Source organism: Vicugna pacos, unplaced genomic scaffold, assembly GCF_048564905.1.
Source record: "Vicugna pacos unplaced genomic scaffold, VicPac4 scaffold_9, whole genome shotgun sequence".
Lineage (NCBI taxonomy): Eukaryota > Metazoa > Chordata > Mammalia > Artiodactyla > Camelidae > Vicugna > Vicugna pacos.
In genome coordinates this window covers 18136-27500 of record NW_027328730.1, presented here as the reverse complement: position 1 = coordinate 27500, position 9365 = coordinate 18136, and the positions used below count along the sequence as shown (strand labels likewise).

General features: G+C 54.1%; 1 non-coding gene across 1 annotated transcript; it reads right to left on the bottom strand.

Annotated features, from left to right (window-relative positions):
• Nucleotides 1-9020: 9020 nt before the first annotated feature.
• Nucleotides 9021-9129, bottom strand: LOC140692557 (U6 spliceosomal RNA). Its single transcript, XR_012068125.1, has one exon. It is a non-coding gene; the product is annotated as a U6 spliceosomal RNA (small nuclear RNA).
• Between the last annotated feature and the right edge of the window lie 236 nt (nt 9130-9365).

Sequence of the window (9365 nt, the reverse complement as noted above, 5' to 3'; positions counted from 1 at the left end):
GCGGCCCCCTGTCCCGTCGCGGCCCGGGTGGATCTCCGAGTGGATCCCCCACGAGGTCGACCAGCCGTCGCGGCCCGAGTGGATCTCCGAGTGGATCCCCCCCCCACGAGGTCGACCAGCCGTCGCGGCCCTCTGTCCCGTCGCGGCCCGAGGGGATCTCCGAGTGGATCCCCTCCCCCCACGAGGTCGACCAGCCGCCGCGGCCCCAGTGGATCCCCCCCCCAACGAGGTCGACCAGCCGTCGCGGCCCTCTGTCCCGTCGCAGCCCGGGTGGATCTCCGAGTGGATCCCCTCCCCCCACGAGGTCGTCCAGCCGCCGCGGCCCTCTCGCCCTCTCGCCCTCTCGCTCCCTGTGTCCTTACGGGATCCCCGAGTGGATCCCCCCCGTGAGGTCGACCAGCCGTCGCGGCTCTCTCTCTCTGTGCCTCTCTCATCGCGTCCCGAGTGGATCTCCCAGTGGATCCCCCCCCCCACAACGCGTTCGACCAGCTGTCGCGGCCCTCTCAGCTGCCCGCGGCCCGAGGGATTGTACTCCGTGTGCCTATGCGGCTTACCTGGCCTCCTGTGGCCCCAAGGATCTCTAGTTGACCGGGCGTCCTTGGTTATTGGATGATCTGGGTTGCTTCACGTCATGTAGGGATTTTTAGTTTGCATGCTTGGCTTAAGTATGTCTGTCTTTGTCTGTCTTTGTCTGTCTTTGTCTGTCTGTCTGTCTGTCTGTCTGTCTGTCTGTCTCTCTCTCTCTCTCTCTCTCTCTCTCTCTCTCTCTCTGTATGCGGTGTCTGTACGCATGCGTGTCCGTGTCTATGGACTTTTCTTTCTTCGGGCGGGTAGGCGTCATTTGGCTTATTTGATTTTTTTTTTTAACTTTTCTTCCCCGTGTTCCACGGTACCATCGTGTTTATCTATTCTACATGTGGAGATCCCAGTCCCGTCCCACCGCCCTTACCCCTGACAACCTCAAGTTTGTAATCTGTCGGTCTGTTTCTGTATTGTTCGTTCGTTCGTTCGTTCGTTCGTTCGTTCATGTTTTTTTTTGGAAATCTGTTCACCTAGGACTATAACTGTTTGTACGAAACAGATAGTAATAGAATCTCAAGCCCATCCTACCGAGAACAAAACGTTTCAAAGAGAAAGAAAGGAAGGAGAAGGGGGAAAAATAAAAGTCTCTCTATTTTCTTGCTTCCCTCTGTCACTCCTGATGGTTTAGATGTCTTCTTTTACAATTTTGTGTTTATTCTGTTTGGAATGAACGGTAGTGATCACCTTTCCGGGGATGAGTGTCTCATGTTTGTACCGTCCTGCTTCTTCTCTATTTAGAGTAGACCTGTGGATGTTTCTTTTCGCATGGGTTGAGTGTTGCAAAACTCTTTTAGTTTTTGCTTGTCTGTGAAGTTCTTTACCTCTCCTTCTATTCTAAAGGATAGCTTTGCTGGATAGAGTATCCTAGGCTGCATTGTTTTGTTTTGTTTTGTTTTGTTTTGTTTTGTTTTGTTTTGTTTTGTGTTTCATTCAGGAATTTCAATAGATCTTGCCACTCCCTTCTGGCCTGACGTGTTTGTGGAGAGAAATCCGCTGAGAGCCTTATGGGGGTTCCCTTGGAACTCACTCTTTGTTTTTCTCTTGCCTAAAGGCATTTAGGATCATTGCTTTCTCCTTGACTCTGACCATCTGGATTAGGATAGGTCTCGGTGTGGGTCTGTTTGAGTTCTCCCTGTTTGGCACCCTCTGAGCCTCCTGGACTTGGATATCGGATTCCTTCCTTAGAGCTGGGAAATTGTCAGTCATGCTTTCTTCAAATACCTTTTCGACCCCCTTGCTTCTTCCTTCCCCTTCTGGAACCCCTATTGTGCGTAGATGGGCACGCTTTCGATGGTCCCGTAGGTCCCTGAGATTGTTTTCGTTGTTCTTTATTTGTTTTTCTCTCAGCTGTTCTGATTGGGTTCTTTCTGTTGTCCTGTCTTCTGGGCCACTTATTCGCTCCTCGGCGTGATCTAGCCTCCTTTGGACAGCCTTTAGACCACTTCTCATGTCAGCCAATGAGCTGACCAGTTCTCCTTGACTCTTCTTTAGAGCTTCGATTTCGTTTTTGACGTACAGTATACATCTAAACACTATCACTTGGAGTTCCTTCGGTACTTGGATCTCTCCTTTTTTGAAATCTTGATCTAGCAGGCCATCCGTGTCTATTTTGTGGATCGTGCTTTCAGGGAATTTCTCTGGCTCTTTTCATTGGGAGTGGTTCCTCTGCTTCCTCATGCTGCTCCTATCTCTCTGGCACTGTGGCTTAAGGAGTATCAGTTATCTATTGTGGTCCTTAAGGAGTTTAGGTATTTATCTAAAGCCTATAGAGGAATAAAACTTTAAAAGGGGGGGAGAGAGTGAGAGAGAGAGAGAGAGAGAGAGAGAGAGAGACAGAGACAGAGAGAGAGAGACAGAGAGAGAGAGACAGAGAGAGAGAGACAGAGAGAGAGAGACAGAGAGAGAGAGAGAGGGAGAGGGAGATAGAGGGAGACGGAGAGGGGGATAGGGGGAGAGAGAGAGACAGAGACAGAGACGGTGGGAGGGGGAGGGGGGTGGGGGAGCCGGATTTTAAAAGAATGGAGGAAAAAAAGGTTTGAAAACAGTGTACAAGCAATAATAGAAGAGCAAGTGGAAGCAGAAGAGCGATCGAGTTGAGACGTCTTCTAAAAGCCTTTAAAAAATAGAAAAGATCAGAAAATAAAACACAATTGTTTCAAAAGTAAATTTTTAAAAGGTAATCGGAAATAGAACAGATTTTAACAAGAGATAAAACACAGGATTTGAAAAGGAGGGAGAAAGAAAAGGTTTGAAGACACTGTGTAATCAATAATAGAAGAGTAAGTGGAAGCAGAAGAGCGATCGAGTTGAGACGTCTTTTAATAACCTTAATAAAAAGGAGAAAAAAAAATCGAGAAACGATATCTGAAACCTGTAAATAATCAATAACAGGAGATCTAAACCAAGAGAAGAGAAAAAGGAAAGGGGGTGGATGTTTAAAAATAAGAAGAATAAAAAGATTTTCAAGGAAACATTTAAAAGGGATTAAAACCGTCAACGTAGACGACTGTTCAAAAGTCAAGGTTAAAAAGGTAACAGAAGGTAAAACCGATAGAAGAGAGATTAAAAAAGAGAAAGGAAAAGGAAAAAAAAAGGGGGGTGGGGGAAGGACGTGTTCCCGGCACCGCGGTCGGATGCTGCGTTCCTCCCGGGAAGGAGGGTGGCTGGCTGGCCGCCCGCCCTCTCCCGGCCCCGGTCGTTCCGCTGCTCTGTGCGGCTGTGTGCTCCGACTCGGGTCGGCGGCGCTCCTCTCCGTAGGTGGGCTCGGGGAAGACCGTGGAACCGCCCCGCCCCTAGCTGCGTCCCCAAACTCGGCTCCTTCTTAGTCATGGTGGCGCGAGTTCTCTGAGGTACCGGGGCAGAAATATCCTATCTGCCTCGGGCTGTAAACGAATCTCAGTCCTGCCTAGAAGGCTGCGGAGCCCCCGGGTGCGGATTCGAGTCTCGGCCCCGCCCCCACCCGCATGCTGCACGCCAGAGGCTATGGCGGCTGTGGCTGCGTCCCGCCTCTCTTCTCGCGAGAAGCGCCGGTGATGGCGCCGCGGATCTGAGGAGACGGAGGCTACGGCGCCCCTCCCCCCAGGGCACACCGGCCGTGTTGCTTTGCCTTTCTTTTCCCGTCATGTACGGGGGGGGGGGCGGGGGGGGGGCGGGTTGTTCTGCTCTGTATCCCCTCCCGGCCGCCGCCCTGGTCCTCCGCCCGGCTCGTGCGGCCTGTCCCGGCCCCTGGCTGCCGGCCTGCGACTCGGGCTGGGTGTCGCGGGGACCCTCTGTGCCCGTTTCACTTGGATCGGTCGGTCAAGGGGTGCTCTGGGTAGATCTGAGGCTCGGGGGCGCCCCCTCCGTCCCGTCGGCCTCTCCGTTGGAGAGGGGCAGTTTTGGCGAACGAGCCCTATTCCTCCTCTGCCGCTCCCTCCCCGCGGGACCGGTCCCTCCCGCACTGTTTTGCTTTTTACTCTTTCTTTTCTCCTTTTCTCCTACCAGATTTTGGGCGTCTTTGTCTTTCGAAGAGGGCGGTGTTCTGTCGGAGTTCCGCAGGTGCTCCGATTGGCCGAGTGGGTCCGTCGATGTGAGTTTTGGTGTATTTGTGGGAGAGGGTGAGCTACGAGTGTCCTTCTACTCCGCCGTCTTGCTTCTCCGCGGGTTATTTTTGAAGAGTAGGTGCTGGGGATTGAACCCTGGGCCTTTATTTTTTGCATGCTAAGCACGAGCTGTACTGCTGGATCTCTAGGCCCTCCCCACCGCAACACCCCTCCCCCCCTTTCCCACCGCCTCCATAGTACTCGATGAATCTCCTGACTAGATATCTATGCTTCCTTGGAATGGGGCCGTCCGTTTCTTCATCGGATGGATGGACGTCTGTGGATTCGTCTCGTTTCTCTCCACTGCGGTGGGTGGCATCGGGGCCTGGGGTGGGGTTGAGTGGCGTGGGCTGGGAACTGTTCTTCACGTGTAGAGGTGGAGCGGAGCGATGAGGATGGTGACTTTTTCCCCCGAGTGCTCACGCCGGGTGATGGAGGCCTGTGGTCTCACTTGGAAGAGGACTCGGGTGACTGGAACAGAGCCCGTGTGGGGTCGTTGTGGAGGGAGGAACTCCACCCCCCAGCCCCAGCCCCAGCCCCGGCACTTGTACCTCATCGAGGGACGGTCGGCCGAAAACAAATGAAAGCTGTCAGAGGTGGGGGTGGGGGTGGGGGTGAAGGGGTGGGTGTGTGTGTGTGTGTGTGTGTGTGTGTGTGTGTGTGTGTCCCCGTTCCCCGTACCACAGTCCCTGGTCGAGGCCCCCCGAGCGGAGAAACGCACGCCAGGCCGTCCGTGCTCCTGGTTGTCCGGCCGCGTGTCCCCGCCGCCCAGAGATCCCGAACCGTCCCGCTCGCTCCCCTGCCGGGTGCCGTGTGCCACCTGCCTGTCGGCCGGGCGCTATTTTAGACACTGCGAAGAAGTCGGCCGGACGGCCGGGCCGGGCCGGGCCGGGCCGGGCCGGGCCGGGCCGAGCCGAGCCGAGCCGAGCCGAGCCGAGCCGAGCACGTCCAGGCCGAGGTGGGTGGTGCTGGGTTCAGAGGAGTGGGGTACAAGCGGGAGGCGGGCGTCGATGGAGGGGAGGGGGAGGGGGAGGGGAGCAGGGATGACGATGGGCTGGGGGGCTTGGCGTGTGGGGTGGGGGTGGGAGGGATGGTAGCCATCCTATGACTTTCTCTCCTCACCCCGCCTTTGGCAAGTCTGTTAGAGTGACGAGGTTGTGCTGGTTTCTGGCTGGTGCACACCACAGTGATTGTGTTCTTCTTTTTCCTGGTCTTTTTCAGGAACCCTCGTCCCGAGGGACTGAATCTAGTGCCCTGTGCTGCGCGGTACGACCTAGGGGTCGAATCTGCCAGGAGAGGTCTTACAAGGATCTGGAGGATCCTGGAAAACTGCTACCATCCGGAATCCTACATGGATATTCAAGATCTTGCGGATGGATGGACGGACGGAAGACGGATCGAATGGAGGCCCCGCCCCATCCCCTGGACCCCTTGGCCCAGGAGGATCGTGATGGGTCTGGAAAGGACTCTTCCGACGAGGGTCTCGGGATGGACTTTCTCGGTCCGCGGAAGGTGTTTCTGCACAAAGAGGAAGAGAGGGGCGTTCTCGGCCGGAGAGCCCGAACCGCCTCCTTTCAGGGATCCGCTCCAGTCTGGGTCGGGGTCGGGGTCAGAACGCGACCACCGACGGCTCCCCTCCCTCGTCTTGGCGCTCCAACTTGGGAAACCCTCCTCCCTGCCCCCTCACCCATCTTCTCGTCAGCCTGCCTCCAGCTTCCCCGTGCCAACTACCTCTCTCATGCTGCCGGACTTTCCTCCCCCTTGGGCCGCCAGGAAGCTCTCCCACTCCTCCACGTGCTTTGGCTTGGAATCCCTGACAAACACAAGCGGTGCTGGAGGGCGGGGCCGGGGGCAGTGGCAGAAGGACTCCCTTCATCTTATGGGAGCGACTTTTATCTCCATAGGTGGCGATTGAGAAAACACATAAAATCACTCAGAAGAATACCCATGTGTAGTCTCCCTGACCTAGATCCGTGTCTGTCTGTCTGTCTGTCTCTCTCTCTCTGTCTCTCTCTCCATTTCGCTATTCTGTGTGTGTGTGTGTGTGTGTGTGTGCCTTTCTGTCTGTCTCCCTTGTCTCTCTTTCCTCTCCTCTCCCCTCCTCTCCTCTTCCCTGTTCTCCCCTCCCTTCCCCCCTCACCCCTCCGCTCCTCTCTTCTCCCCTCCCCTCCACTCCTCTCCTCTCCCCTCGCCTCCTCTCACTTCCCCTTCCCTCCCCTCTTTTCCCTCCTCTCCTTTCCTGTCCTCTCCCCTTTTATCCCTCCTCTCCTCTGCTCGCTCTCGCGCTCGCTCTCTCTCTCTCTCTCTCTCTCTCTCTCTCTCTCTCTCTCTCTCTCTCCCTCTCCCCCCCTTCCCTTCCCTCCCTCCTCCCTAACCCCCCAACCCCTACCTTCACAGGGCCTCATAGATTGCAATCGGTTTCCATGAAATGTGATGAAGAGGGAATGAAGTTTAGAATGATATCCCCATGCCATCGAAACCTTCTTCCCCAGGGACAGCGAGTTATTTGTGGTTGTGTTTGTTTTTGTTTTTCTTGTTGTTGTTTTGGGGTGCAACGAGGGCACAGGAGGCGTTGGGAGTGAGGGTGATGTTTCTCTTTCTGTCTGTCTCCTCCTTAGGAAGGATTTTAAGAGGAGGGAGGACTCACAGAAATCTACCATCTCGTCTCGTACTGCAGCTGTGTTTGAGCTTCCTATACGATCTGGGCGGAACACTCCCCACCCTCACCTCAAGCCGCCATCGCCGCCCCCTCAGCCCCCACCACCCCCGTCCAGTCCCGCGCTTGGGGTGGTGGTTGGGCATGGGGGGATGTTGGCGGGGTGGTCGTTGGTGGGGGTTGGGGTGGTGGAGGAAACCAGAAAACAGACCACTGTGGCACGTGGCTGACTGGGGCTTCAGGGTGAAGGAGGATGAATAAAATGGCCGGAATTAGGCTAACGGATTGCTTCGTTTTTGGGCGGGGGGGGGGGGAGAGGAGGGGAGGATCATTAGGTCATTCATTCATTCATTTGCTTGGGGGGGGGTGTCATTCGGTTTCTTATGCTCGCCCTTAAAACGGTCGACTCTTCTGACTGACCGGTTGCTGCTCACGGTTCCAGGCCCGTTGTTGAAACTGGAAGCTATCGATCTTACTGTTTCTACTGTATTTCAGTCATTGCAAGTCATCATCGTGCTGGGTCTCTGAGTCCTTCTCCGAGGAGAAGGTCGGTCGGTCACGGGACTACTGACCTGACAAAATAGCCTGAGTGACCAAGAAGGCCACACCTTGAGTGCTTATGAGATAATGAGATCTAACCGCCAGCCTCTATAGAATGGGTCACCTGGGAGGCATCGTGACACCATGCTGAGTCTTCTGATGAGAAAACGATTCTGTGGATGGTGATCGATGCTTGATTGTTTGAGCTATGGCTCTAGAACCACCCCACCCACTCCATCCCCAAGGTGGGTACACAGTTTTGAAGACGCTAGCCTGCTGTGAATCCCCTTTGCCCGGCAGAGCGATAAAATGACCTCTTTTCTTCTAAGCTCCAAGGCCTTGTCTCTGGATTCTTGGGCTCATCGGGGACGGGGGCCGATCTTTCGGCAACAAGCGTGCTTCAGAAACAACGGATGCCCGAGAAGGACACTCTGCCTCTCCCTCTTCTTCCGGGCCTGAAATGGGGAGGAAAAAATATCGCTTCCCCTGGAAGCCGGAGTCCAGAGCCCGCCATCCGGAGGGACTTCTGGCTTGGCCTTCTCCTGGGGTGGGGGGAGGGCACGCCACCGCACGTGTTCTTTGTCAACTCCCCGTTTCTCTCTTCTCGAGTTATCTCTTTGGGAAGGCTCCCACACTGGATGAAAACAGACAGACAGGCTGGTATCTCTCCCTACCCCACCCTTCGCCCCCCAAATGACTGAACTTCTGTCCCATCAAAATCACCACTTGTTTTCCAACGTGGCTTTCTTGGATCCTGGAGGACTGACATCAACTTAGAGCCAAGATGGGCACAGAACTGAAGGACCTTCTCGGCTGGCCTAAGAAGTCTGTCATCGTGATGTGGGAGGTATTCTTCGAGGGACCTATCTGACTAAGTGCTTGACGGCCTTTTGGACTTTGAACCAACTTGGAGATAGGAACTAGGATGAGAGGGCCCCCGAAATAGCTCAGCAAACTCTTCTCCACCCTTAGAAGAGAGACAGACAGATAGACAGACAGACAGAGAAAGAGAGAGAGAGAGAGAGAGAGAGAGAGACAGACAGACAGACAGACAGACAGACAGACAGACAGTGTGTGTGTGTGTGTGTGTGTGTGTGTGTGTGTGTGTCTGTCTGTCTGTCTGTCTGCCTGCCTGCCTGCCTGTCTGTCTGACGGTCTGTCGGTCTGTCTGCCTGCTTATTGTAGGAACTCTCTGTCAATGGAAGTATAGTTGACTTACAATGTTGTGTTCATTTATGACGTACGGCATAGTGATTCACTTATTCACACACACACACACACACACACACACACACACACACACACGTATACTTTTTCAGGATAGGTTATTACAAGCTATTGAACATAGTTCCCTGTGCTAGACAGTAGGACCTACTTGTGTACCTAGTTTGTATAGGGTGGTTTATATCTGCTAATCCCAAACTCCTGATTTATCCCTCCGCCTTACCCCGTTCCTCCACCCTACCCTGTCCCCTGTGTTAACCATCGGTTTCTTTTCCATGTCTGCGAGTCCAGTCTGTTTCTGTTTTGTAAATAGGTTCCTCGGAGTCTTTTTAAAATGGAGTTATTTATGTATGGATGGGTGTCTTGACTTACTTTCAGATCCCACCTAGAAGTGATGGCATAGGATATCTGTCTTTCCCTGGGTGACTGACTTCACTAAAACTATGGAACGCTTCACGCATGGGCGTGTGTCGCCCACGTTCAGGGGCCGTGCTGATCTTCTCTGGATGGTTCCCATGTTAGTCTATGTGCTGTGGCAGCAAGCGCTTTCCTTAGGGTTTTTGTCTCAACCTGAAAGCCAGCCCGGAGACTGAAGGTCTTCTAGTTGCCTCCACTATCTGCCTAGGACCCTCTCCACGAATGTTTCCCATTTTCTCTCACCCTTTTGCCTTGGCATCATTGAGTACGAAAACGCTCCGTCTCCTGAAGCCCTGCAGACGGAAGCTGGACAACGGGAGGTAAACGTCAGAGAAATGGCCACAACAGCTCCTGTGGAAACCATC